Raw genomic sequence first — 21,603 nt, forward strand, 5'->3', positions numbered from 1 at the left:
GTGTGTGTGTGTGTGTGTGAGTGTGTGTGTGTGGTGTGAGTGTGTGTGTGTGTGTGTGTATGTGTATGTGTGTGTGTGTGTGTGTGCATGTGTATGTGTGTGTATATGTGTGTGTGTGTGTGTGTGTGTGTGTGTGGAGGTGCAGAGCTGAAGGGCTGAGGCGCATGGACAGTCAGGCCCGTGTGACGTGGCTCCAGCAGTGGTGGTGACATCAGGCTGCTTTAAGGCCCAGGGCCTGTCAGTCAGCAGCAGCCATTAGAGCCTCTCTGAGCCCGGACCTGCACCGCATGATGCAAACCGCCGGCAAGAGCCTCCCACACAGCCAGCGCCAAACGCCCAAACGCCCAAACTCCTCCCCCTCGGCACCTGCGCCGGGACTCCCCCCCTCGAGCCTCGTTCCGCCCCCTCCTGCCCTCCTGACCCCCGGGAGCTTCCTAATTGGCTGCTACCCTGGGCCCTCGGAGTTCATTTTGTGGGAGTAATAAATGGCGGAGGAAGAATTAGCGCTAAAGAGGGATGTTTATTCTCCGAGCGGCGCGGCTGAGACTCCCCACAGTGCTCTGCGCGGAGACACTTTCTCCCCCGGTCCCGGTCTCGGAGTGCAGCCTGGTGATTAAGAGGCTGGGCTCGCAGCCAGGGGGGTTGCCAGTTCAGCTCCCAGGCAGGAGGGGGGCACAGCCGTGCTAGCCCTGCGCTAACGCGCCTGCCCTGGGAGGACCTGAGGGGCGTGGGCCGCAGCGTGGGGGGGGGGGGGGTGCGGGGTGTTAGTGACGCAGAGCGGGGTTTCCAGGCGACAGCGGTGCGATTCGGCGTCCGCGTTCATCTGTCGCTTCGCTCGAGTTCCTTCTTCTACACCGCTGCTACTTTTCAGACTACTTTCCTCTTTCTCTCCCTGTCTTTGTCTCTCTCTCTGTCTCTCTCCCTCTCTCTCAGACTCAATTGGGTGGCTGTTCTATTTGCAGCCTCTGAAAAAGCCAAGAAGCACTCATATACACCATACATGAAATATGTAGATATGAAGCATACTATCACTAAAAACACCCACAGCAAACCTAACAACAATTATACATGACAATATTAATCTCTCCCTCAATCTGTCCATCACTTTCTATCATTCTGACCCTCTCGCTGTCTATTGGTTAATTGAACTGGATGTAGAGTAGTGACCTATCAGGGCAGGGGTGGGGGGGAGCCGCAGTGACAGGTGTGTACAGGTTTTATATCTCACCCCCTGGAGCCGGTACAGGACCTGAGTGCTGCTGCATGGGTGTGTGTGTGTGTGTGTGTGTGTGTGTGTGTGGTGTATATCTGTGTGTTTGTCTCTGTGTGTGTGTGTGTCTGCGTGTGTGTCTGTGTGTGTGTGTGTGTGAGAGTGTGTCTGTGTGTGTGTGTGTCTGTCTGTGTGTGTGTATGTGTGTGTGTGTGTGTCTGTGTGTGTGTATGTGTGTGTCTGTGTCTGTGTGTGTGTGTCTGTGTGTGTGTCTGTGTCTGTGTGTGTGACGGAGTGTGTGTATGTGTGTGTCTGTGTGTGTGTGTATGTGTGTGCATGTGTGTGTCTGTATGTGTGTGTGTGTGTGTGTGTGTGTCTGTCTGTGTGTGTGTGTGTATGTGTGTGTCTGTATGTGTGTGTGTCTGTGTGTGTGTATGTGGTGTGTGTGTGTCTGTGTGTGTGTGTGTGTGTCTGTGTGCATGTGCGTTGCGTGTGTGTCTGTGCGTGAGTGTATGTGTGTGTGTATTTGTGTGTGTGTCTGTGTGTGTGTGTGTATTTGTGTGTGTGTCTGTGTGTGTATTTGTGTGTGTGCCTGTGTGTGTGTGTATTTGTGTGTGTGTCTGTGTGTGTGTGTCTTTGTGTGTGTGTGTATTTGTGTGTGTGTGTTTGTGTGTGTATTTGTGTGTGTGTGTGTGTGTGTGTGTGAGTATATATGTATGTGTGTGTGTGTGTGTGTATGTGTTTGTGTGTGTATTTGTGTGTGTGTGTGTGTGTGTGTCTGTGTGTGTGTGTGTATGTGTTTGTGTGAGTATGTGTGTGTGTAGAAAGGTGGGGGGTAAAACAGGGTAAATTAGAGCACTACCTCCTCTACTCTCACTGTCCGCTGGCTTCACTTGGATCGGTCTGTTCATCTGCAGGGAGGGAAAAAGAGAGAGAGAGAAAGGGAGAGAGAGAGGGCGGACATGAAAAAATGAGCCTTTCACATCAGCAAGTGCTCAAAGTGTTAAATTGAAATATGTTTTATTTGCAAGTGTTGTCAAAGCATGTGTGGGTTATGTGTAGGTCATGTGTGCGTTGGATATACAGCATTATATGTGCAGTGAAAGTGCTGTCCGTGGCATATAAAGTGCAGAAGGAGAGATGACTGATGAATCCAGGGCTGATCAGTGAGATCAGGGTATAAAACAAACAGACCACAGCCTCCGCGGGCTGGGGAGGGGTTAGAGAACGAGGGAAGGAGAGAGGGAAGGAGAGAGGAGAAAAATGAGAGCGTTTGAAAAATGAGACAGAGTTCAAAGGGGTCGAATGTACCATGATTACATCACCGCCATACACACAGACACACCTCCGCCCCACACACACACACACACACACACATACCTACTCCCACAAACACACACGCACATACACTCACGTGCCTACTCCCACACACATACTCCCACATCTAGACACACCTCCTGCCCCCCACATACACACACACACACACATGCACAAACCTACTCCAACACATATACACACACCCTCCACTCACACTGGTAGACACACACACTGGTCAGACAGATGCATTCTGGGATAGATTTGTCCCCATGTCGAGAGTCCAACAGCTACCCCAAGCACAGACCCAGAAAAGCCATGCCCCCTCTCCATCCCTCTCTCCACTCTTCCCCCACTCTTCATCCCTTCCTCCCCTCCGCCACCCTCTTCCCTCCCTCCATCTCTCCGATCATAGAATCACACACTTCACACCATGGCTGATTAAATCCAGGAGGAAGAGAGAAGGGGAATCAGCCCTGAACACTCTCCAAAACCCAAAACCCTCCCTCAGACTGAACACTGCCAGGCCCTGTTGCCAAAACCTCTCCACCCTGCTCACACTGAACACTCTTCCAAACCTCTCTACCCTCCTCACACTGAACACTCTCCCAAACCTCTCTTCCCTCCTCACACTGAACACTCTCCCAAACCTCTCTACCCTCCTCACACTGAACACTCCCAAACCTCTCTACCCTCCTCACACTGAACACTCTCCCAAACCTCTCTACCCTCCTCACACTGAACACTCTTCCAAACCTCTCTACCCTCCTCACACTGAACACTCTCCCAAACCTCTCTACCCTGCTCAAACTGAACACTCTCCCAAACCTCTCTACCCTCCTCACACTGAACACTCTCCCAAACCCAAAACCCTCCCTCACACTGAACACTATCCAAAACCTCAAATCTTCCCTCCACCCTCCTCCGGGTGAATACTCTCCAAAACCCAAAAACCTCTGGCCACCCCCGGCTGGAACCTTATACCAAAAAAATGACCTTCAGTCATTTAAAGGGAACTCTTGTTGTCTTTAGCTTGTCTTTGTGTTCCAGTGATAGCTCTCCTTGCTGGGTGCCCACACACTGGGCATAGATAAGGTGAAGATGAACCACTGAACCTAAAGACCTGTCCCATCCTGTAGCAACGTTCTCAGTTTGGGAGAACACACATAACCTGCCCCTGTTGCAACATTCTCAGTTTGGGAGAACACACATAACCTGTCCCTGTTGCAACATTCTCAGTTTGGGAGAACACACATAACCTGCCCGTTCCTTTAACTCTGCAGCTGAGCTGCGCAGTCGTGTCTTCATGCGCATTCCTGCGCAGATGTCCTTCCTCATCACAACAGCAGCCATAGCAGTACAAGTGTGGTACAGCCTGAAACATGCTGTAAAAGTTGCTGTCTTTCCCCTGTCTCTGTGTGTGTTGATGTGTTTTTGTGTGTGTACATCTATGAGTGTGTATGTGTGTATTTGTGTGTGCTTAAATGGGTCGGTGTGTTTATTTGTCTGAATTTCTATGAGTGTGTGTTTGTATGTGTGTGTGTGTGTGTGTGTGTGTGTTTTCCTGCTTGTACACACGTTATCTCTGAGCGGTTATAAAGCATATGCTCCACATCTATTTGCTGCCTCCTGCTGCTCCTCCTCAAACCCCCCCCCACCCCACCCCACCCCACTCCCCGTGTTCCCTGGACTCCAGTGGAGTTTATTTTCACAGTGGGACAGAAACAGCGGGTGATATTTACTTTACTTTTCGGCACAGGTGAAGAGTAACCCCCCTCTGTGTTCCTGCCACTCCACTGTTTATATTCTGGCTCATGGAGCCGTATTAGTGAATGACATCGGACATAAACATATACCCAGCACTGAAGGCATCTTCTTTACAGGTTTCTCATACAGGTGACCCGAGGGGTCTGATTAAGGTACCTTTTTATCTTTTACTTCAGTGCCAGCAAAAGGTGAAAAAAGAAGCTGGCACAAAACAAGCTGTCAGCTCAGAGACTAGAGAGGATGCATTAAAGATCTGAGAATGACAGTGGAAAAATCGAGCCCACCATTTTGGTAGCCCACCATTTTGAATTTTTTTGTAAAATGTTTGTATGGCATCTCCTCCATGGCCGTTTGATGTATTGTCATGCCGTTTGGATTGATTTGTTCTGTAGATTCTCGTTTTTAAAAGTTGTGCACAGAAAGTTGCCATGGCAAACAACATGGTCGCAGTAAGCCAATTAACTTCCAGTGGGAGTGATTTCCTGCAAAACGTGTATAAATCAGAAGTGGTTTGGCATAATATGACGTAACTTGACATTTACACTGCCAGGTACACAAATGTGGCTCAGTTGAAACACCTAGTGATGCTACAGAACTGAAATGTATGCCAAAATAAATAAAAAACTACATTTTCAACAATGTCGTGAAACCACGGAAATCTGTAAAAAAGCGAACAAAAAAAAAAACATTCAACTTTCCACGTAATAAAAAAGTTACAAGTCAAATATTGATATTGATATTTTTGCTATTGCTTGGAGGGCAAATGGGACAGAAGGTGCTAACTGTTCCAGGTACAGCTTGTGTGAAAGCAGGCTTATGCCGGGGGTCTCGGGGTCCTGGCTTTGGGCCTGCCACTGGACGCACAGTCACAGAGACCGATATCTCATCCAGGCTCTGCCTCCTCTTCCCTTCCCAGCTGCCTCAGCCAATCCGAGCCCAGGTGGGCAGGCCCTGCTGTGTCCTGGCCTAGATTTCTGCAGCTCACCTGAGAGATTAACCAGCAGCCATTTTGTCCCCCCTTTCCCTTTTCCTAATCTTCACCCTGATGAATGCGATTGCCGAGATCAATTGCGGGCGAACGCGTGCCTTCTCATTTCCGAAAAACTTGTGTTTTTTGAGTTCATGGGATCTGCCTCTCCCTTCTCAAATCAGACGGGGATCTCTCGGGGAAAGAAAAATCAATTGGGGGGGATCTTCGAACTTATGAAACATTACGCTCCCTTACAATGCGGTTTATTGAGGGAGCTAATAAGGCGAATTGCCACCGGGATTGTTTAAATATGAAATCGATTACGGAGCGGAGAGTTTTGAGACACAGAACCTGCAGTGTAATGCCAAAGGACGACACAGACCCGTTTGGCTGGAACAGATTTATCGTTCGCGCTTGACACGGAAAGGCCCAGATGTTCTCTGCAATATTCTGGCTCGTAAGATAAATGAGCATGGACCTCTGTGCACTAAAACGGCTTAAATGAGCTTCTGAAAACTAGTTAGAGCTTACACTAATGTCACTGCACAGCTTACCTTAGTGGATAGGTGCAGCAAAACGCAGCCCGAATCCTGGTCATCTACATATGCACACACTCGCTCACTGCCTCTGTCTCAAGCTTTCTCTCTCTCACTTTGTCTCTCTCTCTCTCTCTCTCTCAATGCAATTCAATCTTGCCTTACTGGCATGACATATTGTAACATACATATTGCCAAAGTATATATTTTGTGTAACACTGCACAAATAATAATAATAATCTCTCTCTCTCTTTCACTTACTCACTGTTTCTGCCTCTTTATCCATCACACTCTCTACCTCTCACTCAATCACTTTCTGTCTCTGTATCTCTCCCTCTCTCTCCCTCTCCTTCCCTCCCTCTCTCTCTCCCTCTCTACCCCGCTCTCTTTCCTTCTCCCCCTCCCTCTTTCTCCCCCCACCCTCTCTCCCTCTTTCTCCCTCTCTATCTCTCCCTCTCTATCTCTCTCTATCTCTCTCTCTCCCTCCCTCCCTCCCTCTCTCTTCCTCTCTCTCGGGTGGAGAGGAGCTGGATCTGATCCTGTGCTCCAGGCTCCCTGCTTAATCACTGCTCTGACAGACATGTTGACAAACAGACTGCCGGGGTACAAACATTCCCACGCGTCCCACGTTCGCGTGAGTCAGCACTCCTCCCGAAAGCCTGCCGCCTGCCGCCCGCCCCGGCGACGGCCCCGGCAACGGCCCGCCATTGGCACGCGGCGCTCAAACAGGCACCTGGCCCTATCAAGAAATTAAACCCAGGGTAGCTGTTTGTTTGGACATAACAGATTGCCCTGCTAGATTGATTATCTCGCCCTGTGCTATGACTCAGGTCTCCCTGCACATTACCGCATGCTAAGCAGAGAATTATGCCAGGGTGTCAAACTGTTATCTCAAACTCTGCCTTTCACAAGACAGATGTGCCCAACTTTCAGCAAACTCAATTCCTGTATCTACACAGAGCTGTGAAACAGTTTCCCCTTCCTGATTTCCTCTATTAGTGCAAATGTGTCACACTGGGTGGATTCAGACTTCAGATTTAGACTAAATGTAGCATTAGACAAAGGGGACCCAAAACACAAACACTATAATTTATTTATAAAAGTTATCAAACACCACTGGAATGTGTATGGTACATAATTGCTGATTTGCTTACCTAATGATTTTACATGTAAAATATAGCCTAATGCTTGGGGTAACTGACAAGACAAGTTGTGAGCTTAGTCTGTGTTTTATTGTGTGTCTCTCAGTACCCCCAGGGTGCAGCTGTCGGTCTAGCACTGATCTATCGTGTTTGGGTTTTAAGTCACTCTGGACAAGGGCGTCTGCCAAATGGCGGTAATGTACTGTAAGCCACGACCCCTGTGTGACCCCAGAATGAATTTATGGCTGCATTAAGGCTTCTTTAGATTCACCAGATACTTAGCTCCGGGTCCTTAACATCGACACGGCTGCCTTTGTAAGGCCGGTGCTGAATCAGTGTTCCCCTGTGCGTATGCTAACCTTGTTCATTACCATCCTGATCCCGGGATCTCCCTCAGCAACAGAGGACAAACCTCCACTTCCTTATTTAATCCATGCAGGAAGTGGCAAATTCAGGTCACACACTCACTCACTCACTCACTCACACACTCAGTCACTCAGTCACTCACTCACACACTCACTCACTCACTCACTCACACACTCATTCACTCATTCACTCACTCTCTCTCTCACTCACTCACTCACTCACTCACACACACACACACGCACACATACTCACTCACTCACTCTCGCTCTCTCACACACTCACTCACTCACTCACTCACTCAGTCAGTCACTCACTCAGTCACTCACTCACTCACTCACTCACTCACTCAAGGACAGTTTGCATGGAAAATTTCAACAAACAAACAAAAATCTTTCAACTCAGATTGTCAAATGTACCTTGGTGCTGAGCCTACAACCTGTATAAAGTCAATGAAATAAAGGGCTGCAATACCATGAAAAATATTTAATTATTTATTGCACTAAAGTTTCGGGCAAGACGCCCTTGGCAGGCGGAAGAAGGGCGTCTTGCCCGAAAACATTCCTGCAATAAATAATTAAATATTTTTCATGGTAGTGCGGCCCTCTATGGCATTGATTTATACAGCGTGCACGGAGCCTGCGCTTCTTCAGAGGGCCTCTAGAGGGCGTGCCGTGGGCCCGGGCAGGACACGCGCTAGTTCAGTCATCCAAACGATAAACGTGTTGCTCAAGGGCGCGACGGCTGTGCCTCATCAGAGAATCAAACCCGCGGCCCCTCGCGAACGAGTCCGCCTCCCCACGCGCTCCACCGCCGGCCCGCCACATCGCCGCATCGCTACGAGACGGCGTTATGTTCTACAGCGCTCTCCAGCGGAGACCTGCCAATCCGCGGGGCGGTTGCCATGCATCAACCCCCCCCCCCCCCCTTCCCCTCCCCTCCCCGAGCGCGGGTGCCGGCGGAGGGAGGGGTTCTGGGCACCGGGCTCCGCGGGACGGGGAGACAGCTCCCGCCAATTCTGGTCTCGTGCCGGGAGGGAGGCCTCATTATCCCACTGTGGGCCAACTTTCAGTCTAATTAAAATCACAGCATTCCAGAGCGGGCAGGGGCGGGCGGGGCGGTCAGATGGCGGTGTGTTTTTTCGGCGGCTCGAGCCAGCCGCACCGCCGGCGGACGCCCGGAGAACGCGGGGAGAGCGAGAGCGCCGCAGACGAAAGGACAATAAACGGAGGAGCGTCGCCAAAACAAGTAAACAACAACTGAAAAAGGAGCACCCTGGGTCTTCCGCCGGTTGCGTTCCAATTAATTTTCGCCGCGCGAGGGGGAAGAAGGATTCGTGTAGCGCATCGCGGAACGGCAGACGTGCTGTCTTCTCGCAACAGTGGAATGTCGTCCGGCCCGGTCTTCTGCGGCCGATTTCAGCCCTCTCAAAAGATGCGGCAATGCAACGCGGCTACAGGGTCCGTAAGTATTTGGACAGCAGACCTGGGTTCAAATAGTACTACTTTTCTGCATTTGAATAAGCTCACCTGGTATATTTGAACAAATGAAATCCCAAAAGTATAAACCCTACCCATCTACTCCTCTGTGTGCACTCAAATGCACCAGGTAAGATCAATAGAGCACGGAAAAGTACTTGAATCCAAAGCAACTATTAGGTCTGTTGGACAGTGAGACCATTTTAAAGGGTTGTACACGGTGCACTCCTACACGGTGCACTCAATATGGATGTACGCACCATCAAATGCAGCTGGCAGTCTGCACCTGAATGTATTTAAGGCAGCCATCATCAAATCTGGATCTCAAATCCAAATCTGGCCAAATAATAAGATGAACAATTAGTGCTACTGATGTCTTCACCAGACTGTCTTCATACCCGAGTCCCAGGTAAAGAGAGGGCGGAAAACCAGCAGTTTTCGGACCTCCGTACCGTGATTTGCTGATCCCTGGTCTAAGGTATTTACATCCAAGTATTTGTCGCTGTCCAAATACTTATGGACCTCACCGTATGCAGCAGGTTCGGGAAGCGGGGGCTTGCAAATACGAGGTTGCCAGTTCAAACCCTGGTCAAGGCACAGCCACTCGAGCTGGAAGGGGTGGGGAAGCCAGCCGGTGGTGGAATTATGAACAGAAAGTTCTGGAATGTACGGTGCCCTCGCTGTTAAAAGACAGGACGCTGTGTTGAAGTGGCCTGGAATGGGTGAATTTTGGCAGGTTCAACCACAGGTGAGCCGCAGCATTGTGGAGGGATAACAAGAGCTTGTACAAGCAGTAATACAGCAAATGTGTTTATTAGTTACAACCGGGACCATCCCCCATTGGTGTAAAAATGATTCTAAAGAAATATTATTCCACAGATAAACTCTTGCAGACCTCCTAGCCAGTCCGCTGATACTTCATACAATAAATCCAAGACTTACTAAGTTTTCTTTGTGTTCTCCCTGTGAGTAGGAGGAAAAGAAAGGTCACAGAATGAAATCTATTTCCCTCTGCTGGACTCATTCTGGTCTGTTGTTGTCTGAGGTTTTAAGCCCGCTGTTGGAATCATTCAAAGGCTAGGCTTTGTGCTTTTGGCAAATTTCCATCAGAGAAATTCAATTATCAAGCAGAGTAAAGACGTCAATAAATTCCAGTGGACTTTTATGATGGGTTTATATAGCTGTGATTCATCCATTTGATTTACTTTGCTTACAACTGGCTTAGCTGTTGACAGTTGGGTAAAAACGCACACACACAAACACACACACGACTGAAATCCACTGCGTACTGCTACCTAAATGGTCTACATGCTACAGCTCACTTCCCAACATCTTAAATGTACTCCATGCTACATGCTACTGCCTGCAGCTACTCAGAATCCCGTAATACTGGTGCTTCATACCACTTGCAGCTACTGCCAATGTAATGGCTGACCTCTTCAAATATCACCCAGCAACTCCATGTTTACCTAACTCAACTCTGCTGCAGAGAGCAGACTACTCCACTGCCAGCTACTCAATACACCACACTACTACAGACCACACCGTTCCCCTCTCCTATACAGTGCTGAACGCAATTCTGGAGTTTATTACTATTCCACACTGCTTTACACCTCTGCACTATTAAAAACCTCTGCCCACTATTCTTTGTGGCTCTATACAAATCTATACTGCTGCCCACTACTCTAGATACCAGCCCACTAGCTACTCCATGCTGCTGCACACTACTACATAGCCTACTTACTTATTCATACTTACTCAATCCTGCATGTAACATGAGCGCAGCATCACATTAACCTGACCCGCTCTCTACTGCTGCAGAAGAACACCGCTCAATAATCCACATCGCAGCCTACAGAGGGGAAAAAAGACGAGGAAATATCGAAATATGTAATATTTAATATTAGAATATTGACAGTGGGCGAGGAATATTCTCATGTGAGTATTGTTTTGGGTTTTTGAATGTGTTTGTGGAGCCGCGCGCATTTCCACGGGTTACATCATTAATATTCCTTAAACTGCCAAGACACCGCAAGAACACGTCATGTAAGCGCCGCTGTTCATGGCAGGAAGTGAGGAATGGCCCAAAGCTACGCATTTTCCGAACTTACTCCCTACACCCCTCTCACCTCACCGTGAATCACCTCGGAGCACAGCACTGCTGGCAGTGAGATAATATCACACAGCACCTGAATATAAATCACTCCTTATTAGAAGGGTTCTCCTTAGACAGAGCCAACGCGGCCGGCTCCACAGATTACATTTACTCACTTCGTGCAGTAGCTCTAAAATAAATTTATAAAAAAAACTAAGGAAAGCGGCCGAATGTCATTTTGACCCAACATTCCTCTCGGAAAACGATTCGAAACTGACAGGGAAGTCTGTCAAATTTAAGGCGTATTAAAATTACGTGGATAACTACGCTAATATTAAAGCTGCGCCCGGAAAACGCTAATAAAATGTCTTACAATCCGTATATCGCATTAATGAGATTTACTATTCTCGTAAAACTGTAATTATCTGTAAAGTGTTGGAATGCTGGCATTAAGCATGAATGTTAACGCCACGCCATTACCGGATAACCTGTTATCACGAGGTTAATTACCTCCAATTGATCACTTAGGAACATATTTCACCTAATGATGCAACAGTAGATAAACGAACGCAAGACCTTCTGTTCTGCATTCACTGGGCCGTGTGGCCTCCAAAACCACGTGACTGTAACTATTAGACCGGTACCGTTTTCAGAAACAGACCTATTTATCTACGCCTCTGTGTCTGCACTATTCGAATTTAAACTGCCACCGGCACCTGCAACAGCAATGGAACCAAAAGCTGCAAAACACTGTCACATTATCCTTGCAATCAGACATTAGCCATCACCGTCGGCTTTGAGACCCTGACCCATACAAGTATTTCTATAGGATTAGAGCTTTTTTTTTTTCTTTTATACTTACTGATTTCTTTTCAGTCAGCCTCTTTGTTACATATTAGCATTACCCCGGTTATGAAAACGTCAAATGGAGATTCTTTTTATACAGCTCTGTCTGAAAGATACCACACCTATGCAACACCATTCCATCGAATCCATCCTTTCTCTTCTCTCTCCCTTTCTCTTCTCACCCACCCCCTCTCTCTCTTCTCTCTCTTCTCACCCCCCCTCTCTCTCTTCTCTCTCTTCTCACCCCCCCCCCCCTCTCTCTCTCTCTCTCGCTCTTCTGTTGGCCTTGGTTCCGTGCTGAGTTCTGACTCCGTTGTGATTTGCGAGCAGGAACTATTTGTTCTGCCAGATGACCCGTCTCCACGGGCGACAGAGACTACCCACAGTCCCCTGCACCGTCTGATCCTCAAGGAGGTGAGCCGTGAAGAGCCGGGCATATGCAACACTGTGGGGTAGGAGGAGGGAGAAGGAGGGGGGGGGGGGGGGGGAGACATTAGTGTGTAACACCCATCAACTTCTACTGTGGGTGCCCTGACTAAAGCGCACTACAGGACACATTTCCTCACAAGCTTTTACAGCAGCTTGGCCAAGTCACACGTGGAACTAGAGTTGGATTGTACAGCTCTTTCTGTCAGAGCACTGAGGTAGCGATACAGTGCTGGGTCAATAAATCACGTTTAATTTGGCACAGTGACCACCCTAATGCCACCGCCACGATCCAGTGGCTTAACGCCGAGGCAGAGGCTCTCCGAAGACTACATGAATACGGAATGCGCAGACAGCAGAGTAATATAATGCTTTAAGAACTTGCCTCGTAACCGAAAAGGTTACGAGTTCAATTCCCAGGCAGGACACTGCAGTTGCACCTTTGAGCACGGTACTTAACCTGCTTCAGCATCTACCCAGCTGTATAAATGGATACTGTGGACAAAAAAGCTAAAATCTGCCCTGCTCTAAAACTCTAGCTATGACCATCTTGAGATTACCAGCTACCAGCTGTTTCAAAACATCGCTTGAGCTGGTTGAACCATGATGAGTATGGAGCTGGTCTGAACTGGTCAACCAGCTACCAGCTGTTTCAAAACATAGCTTGAGCTGGTCAAATCATTTTTGGTATGGAACTGGTCTTAACTACTCAACCAGCTGTTTGAAAACCTAGCTTGAGCAGCTCCTTTCAGCAGGGCGTGTGAGTTGTTGTGGATAAGTGCAGGGTGTGTAGGTCGCTGTGGATAAGTGCATCTGATAGATGCTCACAGTCTAGCGTGAAGTGAACGGGGGAAGGCCCACCCCAGATAGAGCGATAGCGCGGGAGAAGACGGACGGAGCGCACGGAGATAAAGAGCAATGCAGGCAGAGGCAGCACCGAGGGAGAGGAGCACATTATGGGAATACGATCAAAGTCATAAAAACAGAACAATGTTAATGTTATGGCGTGACATTGCATTCCGGCACCCGGGCCCTTGGCAGTTCTTTTTTATCGCGCCGCGTCCTCCATATTGGCAGGCAGGTAGCGTCTGATTGGTTGAGCTGTACACACTGAGGACTTCTGAGCTGTAAAATACCAGGATGCTCCTGCAATAAACCTCCATAGGCCATCTGTGTGGTTTCTGGTCTGTTTTACAACCCCAGCGTCCTCATCGCCGCCCCCCTCTGGCTGCGGGAGTTAATGACGTGTGTCAGGCGCAGAGCACCGCGGGGGGAGGGCGGGGGGGGGGGTCCCAGCTGGGATTCAAACCCGCAACCCCTCCACCGCCCCGAACGGCGGCTTCACAGCGCACGGGGGCCCCGCGCCTGTAGCAGATGGGGAGATGAATACTTTTAAAAATAAACGTACTGTTACATTCGCCGTGGAAAACGCTTAGGAGGAAAGGCGTGAAATTTCGGCTAAAACTGAAGCTGAGATCTCTCTCTCAGCCCACTTACTGCTCAGAAGACGTCCTGCCGTTTCGCCGCCTCGGTGTACGAAAAAAATAAAACGGGAAAAAACGAGAGACCCAGATCCGACAGGGATTAAGAAGGTGGGCTGGTGGAAGTTATTTCGAGCTCCCTTCCATAAGTTAAAAGTGCATTCACACTCTGATGCAAGGACGTTTTTTTTCCCCTCTCCATGCTGGGAGATTTGATGCGCAGGAAGAACTTTTCCAGAATGTTCTGTGCCGGAGTCAGAGGCCCCTGGGCCATCGCGTATTCAGGGCCTGACGGGAGGCGCCTCTGGAGGTGCTGTCATCGTAATCTACGTCTCATTGTTTTTAACGGCCGTCCCTGTGTTTACCTTCACGAAGACAGGGGAGAGGGCTTGCTAATTCCACCCCCGGATCCCTCTCTCTCTCTCTCTTTCTCCGATCCCAGCGAACCCGACGTAGGAGGAAAGCGCCCCGACATCAAACCAGCGCTCTTTTCTCAAAGAGCCCCTTCCCCACCTTTCATCCCCTGGAACAGCGGCGCGTCTTTATTTAGTCACCGCTAATTTTCCTGGAAATTGGGTCAAACCGCGCTTAAGCGAAGCGGCGGTGAGCTCTCTCCGTGATCAAAACAAGAAGCCAGGCGAGGCGGGCGCCTCCGTTCCCATGATTACGGAAAAGTGGAACATACGTGTGCGACGAGAGTGAAAAAAACGAAAGAAATAAGACGCGTAGAGAGAGGGGGACAGCTGGAGGAGGGGACAGAAGCAGAAGTGCAGATGGAACGACAGCGGGCAGAGACTCAGAGGTTATTCGATCGAGGGCAGCGTGGAGTTGAACTTGAATGACCTGCTCCCTCCACGGTGATAGCTGCCAGTTATAACTCTGTAAAAGACCACTCACTGAAAAACTACAATACCCATAACACCACTTCCCCATTTATGGCTGCGATGGAATCATCCAACATCAGCTGTCTGTAATTAGAGTCTGTCAAATGATCTTACCCTCTCCCTCGCCCTTCTCCCTGCGAGTGTGGACTGAGAGGTCAAAACTGGAGAGGGAGGGAGGGACAGAGAGGAAGAGAACGAGGGGGAGAGAGAGAGCAAGGGAACGAGGGGGAGAGAGAGAGCAAGAGAGACGTTTGTTGGCTCACAGCGTCAACAAAGAGAGGCTGAGACAGAGAAACAATTTCTATTACACTGCACAAATTATGGAAATAAAAGAGAAATCTTCTTCCATAAAATTGCACAGATGTGCCCAAATGTCCAGATGATCAGAAAATGTCCATCCTCCTCGGAGAGGAAGGGAGATGTGTGACCCTTGCAGCACAATTCATCTCTGCTGCTATAGCCAAAGAGACAGTAACACTAACACTAAAAACGTACTAATTATTTTTTTTTTTGTTTACACTGTAAAAACACTATTTTTTAAATACCATTTTATGTTATTTGAATTGCAATTTCTCATTTCTAATTCTAATTGTAGTGGCATTAATTATCCATGTTCATGTTTTATACTTGTGCTGTTATACTACCTGTTTTGTAAGTCTCGTGTTTCTTTGGCTACATTTACTGTGTATTTTCTGCCAATAAAACATTGAATTGAAGAGAGAGAGAGAGAGAGAGAGCGAGAGAGAGAGACAGAGAGAGAGAGAGAGCGAGAGAGAGAGAGAGAGAGAGAGAGAGAGAGAGAGAGAGAGAGAGAGATATTTAGAGATGATACTGAGGATTTGTAGCTTTGCACTGAAGAGCACGGGCCCTGACTCACTGTATTAAAAATGCAAATAGTCAGAACATAACGAGTCTCCAAGAGACACTGTGCCATTTAGATGTGCTTACTCACAGTCTATCGGGTGGCAAATAAGTCATAGTGCCGCCATTTAAACAAACGCATGTCAAGCATAGAGGGAAATGATAGTGGAATCAAAGTATGGCACGCGGTAGACCTGGAAAAAAAGAGAGGGGGTGAGAGGGAGAGAGAGAGAAATAGAGAGAGAGAAAGCACAGAAAATTACAGATAGAAAATCCGATAAAGCTGGGGTAAGCTAGCAGGACACAAAGCCAAACAAGATAACACAGCATCATCAAAAAGCTCCGATAACCTGCGGGTACGAAGGCGGCCGCGGATCGACTCCCATCTCCCCCTGCCCACAGGAAAGAAGAGGGCGGAACCACCTCGATATTTTACACGCCATCCAGCAGTTTAGCTCGTACCGCTGGATGAGCTGCGTTCGCCCCAGGGCCGTATGGATTTGCGATGAGAGGAAACGCACCAACCATGACTAACTTACACGGAAGAAACCGAGGGATAAAAAGGCAGGGTGCGTTTTAATTAAATTCTAATAAAATTCAGCTCAGTTGTTTTTTTGTTCCCCCGATGGCGGATACTGAAGCAGGGCCTGGAGGTGCTGCGGAGAGCGGAGTGCGGATAGTGGTCGTGGATTTAGCGCCACGAACGCTGCTCGATCGATCCGCGTATGACCGGTGCCCGTACCCACGGCTTTCAAACAACCTCCACCGAGGAGCGTCCCGTAATGCGATTAGCCGCAAGGTCGACTCGAGCGTCTGTTATTAAAAGCCTCTCTGCCCGTTTTGGGTGAAACGCCGCGCCTCTTTATCACCCGCGTGTCTGCTGGCAACCCCAGCTGTTGCTCTGAACGTTTGAGAAGTAGAACAAAAGCTACAAAGGCCAAACCCTCCTTTTGATGAGAGAGATATTCTTCACGTCTTTGACTGGCAGGCGCCCTGGTACAAAGTAACCTGTCGGATCGCTGGTGGGAAAACCGGAGGAACACATTTTAAATTCCCTATTAAGCCACCCGAACTCTGATTCATCCTATTAGAACAATTTAGTTGCTAGTTTTAACACTATAAATGCCAGTATAATTCCAGAAAGCAAAAAAAGCTCTGCACACCAAAACATGCCTCAAAAAAACATGAAGCTGTATCTTTTTAATTAAGTAAAAACTGTATAAGACAGCCCTTTCTTGTCCTGTTTTTCCTCAATTAAAAACATACAACTTTATTCGTATTTGGGCATCTTTTGGTGTGCAAAGTCTTTTATTCTCTGTTTGATTTTCACATTTTTCAGACCCATTTTAAGTCTTTCATGCCATAGTAGGCCTATTATAATCCAAACATATTTGACGCCCCTCTAAAAGTGTAGGTTCAGGGTGTCAGCTAGAAATAAGGATTTTTGGAGAGTTGGGATTGCAGGTGGACGCAGGTACGCTCTGATCAGGTGAGACTGCATACGGTGACAGAAGTAGGTAAGTGACTCAGCTGTTTCTAGTTCTATCCTAATTTGGGCCTATCAACGTCCCTTTGCACAAAGTAACATAAAATATGTCAAATATTCTGCTTCTGTTGTTTCCCCCAGCTGATAGTATTTTCCATAAGCATTAAAATAACTAGATGCCTATATCCTTGTCAGCATAAATGATCTCAGCTTGCATCTAAATCTATGCCCAGGAATAAATGTTCACCGGAGGTACCTTGTGCTTCTCTATTTCTTCATTGTATATGTGAGATTAACATTTTGTCGATTCATTTTCCTTGTTAGATAATAATATGAATAATAATAATGATGTTTAATTGCTTAGCCTGTTCTGCATTCTATAGCAGTTCATCTTCCATAACCAATACAGACCTATCCATGTGACCTGTGACATCACTCAGGCATTCCACATCAGGTGCAGATGGGGTGTCACTGCATTGACCCAGCTTTAATGTCCGCCTCCGCTCCATCCATACAAACGTACAAAAGGTTAATGCAAATTATAGATCAATAGCTCGCATATAAAATAAATCAAAGCCAAATAAAATATTAAAAACCCTCCTGGTTGATGAGAGTGAAGGGGCTGTCGATGGAAGTCGCGGTCGATAGCGGTTGATCAACCTTCTGAATTCCATCGATCGCTACAGTCCGGGCACATCTACTCCTGATAGGGAGCGCTCCCTCACGGTCTACAGCCCGGCTGCGCTCTAAAATGGCCGCCCGTTGGTTGTCCGCAGCGGGAATTTGTCAGGCTTACCCCAGATCGCAGGAGGTGATCGGCAGTAATGGTCGTAACGGCGAGTTCTGGAAGCCTCCGCCATGAATCTGGGTCAGGGACTCGATCGATGCGATGGATCGTTCGGGCCTGGGCATTATGTGGTCTCAGACTGTCTTAAGCCAAGGAGGAAGAGCGCTGCCGGGGTGTTTCGAACCCGAGTCTCTGGACAGTGATGCGTGTCTGCTAATGATGCGATTTCATTACCATTCAGTTAAGTAATCACGTCACGACTCAATCATGTAATTAAGTAATGCCGCAGTGATGTAATTGTATGATGGTATACAGATGTATTTGTACAGTAATACAGTGATGTGATGATCAGTTGAGGCAATGATATAACAATCTAGTGATGCAGTGTTGTAAATAATTTTACAGTCTATTCCTAGTTTGCCCATAAAACACTATAAGATCAGAACGGGTCCCGTTGCTCCACTCAGTACACATAAAACAACCAATCATCTTCAATTTTATCCAAACTGCCAAATAACGATCTGACGCAATCTGTGAATAATTATTCCACTTGAATCCTTGTGTGGTTAACAGCCCGCTATTACAGATAAGTGATGTACAGAGCATATGTTTTATATGTTATTATATGAAGAGCTTTGATGATTTTAACCTGGTCTAGGTCCCGGAACTTTTCAGCCTGGGGACCGGAAATTGGAACTGACACACATTGTAAGGCCAACAACATCACGCACTTCAGTATGACTAACTCTCAGTGCTGGGGGCTGGCGGCCATGTTGCTAGGGATGGATGTTAGTGAAGCATGGGCCTAGGACACGCCTAGGATCCACAGGACTGCATTCACCTGTATTAACCTGGCCTAGTGATTTGGACCTCTCTCCACTGTTACCAGCCATCAGCGTCTGCACTCTCAATAAAGTGACAGTCCAGGAACATTTTTCCTCTTCAAGGATCAAATGCCCCCTGAAAGTACTGTAATGTTCTCTTTGGGCACAAATCAATATATTTTCCAAACCAAAAAAAGGTACAAATCAATCATATATTGCTGGATAGGGGTACAGTGTTACGTAAATATAGGGTACCGCCCCAGCGACAAACAGTACCTTTTTAGGCACTTTCCGTGCCTTTATTTTGGAGCGCGCTCAGTTACCAGCTCTCGGTGTCTGCAGGGGACACGCGTTCAGTCTGCACATCGTGAGCGCCTGACTCCGTCTCACCCCGGTCTCTTTGAGAAGGCGGCCGGGCGGAGTTAATCGGCCGTTTGGATGCGGGGCGGGGTCGCGGTCATGACGGGGTCGCTCTTGGGCGGGTCGTCCCACACAGCTGCCGCTCGTTAAACCCGCAAGCTCCGCACCTGCGCTCCTGAGCACACCTGTGTGCAGGTGTGTGTGCCAGGTCTCTGATACTGAGACACGTCTTTACCTTCGTCCTCCAGACTTTTACAGGTCAGCTACTGTAATGTAATGTAATGCAGGGTAAATTACATTACATTACATTACATTACATTAATGGCAGTTGGCAGACGCTCTTATCCAGAGCGACGTACAGTTGGTTAGACTGAGCAGGAGACAATGCAGGGTTAAGGGCCTTACTCAACGGCTGTGCGGATCCTATTGTGGCTCCACTGGGGATCAAACCACCGACCTTGCGGGTCCCAGTCATGTACCTTAACCACTACGCTACAGGCCACCCATTTCATTGAAATTACATTTCAATTCAGTCCATTTAGGACATGAAACTGAAATGAGACGGTAGTTAATTCATTTATCAATTTGATAAATCCTAATTTTTCTATTTGTGGTTTGATTCTCAGTTCATTTCCCGAGCTGTCTGAGTGTATGTGGAATCGACCCTTCACTTCAACCCTGCTGTGCTCTGACAACAACGCAGCCAGCATTAAATTGGGGGTTCACTGACTTTCTGGGGTCAATAAAATTGTGGGGTCAACCTGTTTAGAAAACATGGATGACTGCAGTGACACTAGGCCGTCCTGCTCCTCACTGTCTGCACTGGCTGCTTCTATCTGGGCATGGATCCTTCAGTGCCCCTCCTCCTTCGTTGGAAAATGTTTGCGAGAAAAAAAGAAAGCTAAAAAAGTGTGTTTTCACACAGCACGCACACCGCGGTTCTTTCTCAAGGTCTCCATGGTGATGATCAAGCTCCCCCTTGAGACATCATTAAAAAAAGAAAAAGAAGACCGAACAAGACTTGTACATCTCAGTGCAGCACACTGTTTGTTTGAAAGGATGTGATCTAATGCGCACGCACACACACCGCACACGGTATCTCACATATGAACATGCACACACACACACACACGCACACACACCGCACACAGTATCTCACATATAAACCCCCTCACCCTACACACACACGCACACACACCACACACAGTATCTCACATATAAACCCCCTCACCCTACACACACATGCACACACACACACACGGTGATATTATGTCATTATTCCCCAAATATAAGCGTGTGTATCATGGTGGGTGCATGTTTATATATGTGTGTGAGTGTGTGTGTGTGTGTGTGTGTGTGTATGTGTATGTGTGTGAGAGTGTGAGTGATTGTGTGTGTATGTGTGTGTGTATGTGTGTGAGAGTGTGTGTGTGAGTGTGTGTGTGTGGATGTTTATGTGTGTGTGTGTGTATGTGTGTGAGAGTGTGAGTGTGTGTGTGTATGTGTGTGAGAGTGTGTGTGTGTGTGTGTGAGTGTGTGTGAGAGTGTGTATGTGTGGATGTTTGTGAGTGTGTGTGTGTGTGTGGTTGTATGAGTGTGTGTGTGTGTGTGTGTGTGTGTGTGTGTGTGTGTGTGAGAGAGTGTCGTACCCCTGGCAGAGTCTTCTGTTCATGAAGTGCAGTTTGGGCTCTCAGTGCTGACTCTCTGGAGCAGTAGGTGAGGAAGGCACAACCTGAGAGAAAAAGAGAAAAAGAAGATGAGAGAGAAAGAAAGAAGGCGAGAGATAAAGAGAGAGAGAGAGAGAGAGAGAGAGAGAGCAAGTCATCAGGAAATGGCATGAACCATTACCATCATAAGATTACCACAATTATTACATGTCCGAGAGCAAGGAAAGGGAGATGTGCCCACTGAGCAATTATGACTGGACTATGGCTAAAAGGTCATATGTGTACTTTAAACACACACATAGAAAGGAAGAGGGAGAGAAAGGAGACAGTGGCAGATTTGTCACTAGCAAAAACTGTGTGTGTGAGTGTGAGTGTGTGTTTGTGTGTGAGTGTGATTGCGTGTGTGTGTGAGTGTGTGTGTATGTGTGTCTGTGTGTGTGTGTGAGAGTGTGTTTGTGTTTGTGTGTGAGTGTGAGTATGATTGCGTGTGTGAGTGTGATTGTGTGTGTGAGTGTGTATGTGTGTCTGTGTGTGTGTGTGTGTGTATGTGTGTCTGTGTGTGTGTGTGTACTGTGCATGTTTGTGTGTGTGTGTGTGTATGTGTGTCTGTGTATGTGTGTCTGTGTGTGTGTGTGTGTGTGTGTGTGTGTGTGTACTGTGCATGTGTGTCTGTCTCTGTGAGTGTGTGTGTGTGTGTGTGTGTGTGTGTACTGTAGGTCTACAGTGCTGAACACTGTGTTCTGTCACTTGCATCCCCCGCGTGAGTCAGGCCTGGTTTGACAGCACACCCTTATTCAGGACCCTTATCGCTCAAAATTCCCTTTTTACCATATTACCCATCTTTCCAGCTGGATCCTCACTCAGACAGTGCAGGTTAAGCGCTCTGCTGAAGGGTGCAACCTTCTAAAGCGTCCCCCTGGGAACCAAACTAAAGAGTTTGGTCAGTAGATCCGGTTCCACACAAGTAATTGTTCTCCTTGCCCCGTTCCTTACCGAACAGCCATATCACTGATCCCTTCTGCGGACATTCACAAATATGAGCAATGACGAGGCTATGATTTATTGGACAGCAGTTAATTTCATCATCTAATGTAGTGCACATCTCA

General features: G+C 47.8%; 1 pseudogene; it reads right to left on the reverse strand.

Annotated features, from left to right (window-relative positions):
• The window catches only part of LOC133140036 (CUGBP Elav-like family member 4), a 74,877-nt pseudogene that overhangs the window by 27,162 nt on the left and 26,112 nt on the right, over window positions 1-21,603 (reverse strand).

The sequence above is a fragment of the Conger conger genome, chromosome 11, assembly GCF_963514075.1.
Source record: "Conger conger chromosome 11, fConCon1.1, whole genome shotgun sequence".
Classification (NCBI taxonomy): Eukaryota; Metazoa; Chordata; class Actinopteri; order Anguilliformes; family Congridae; genus Conger; species Conger conger.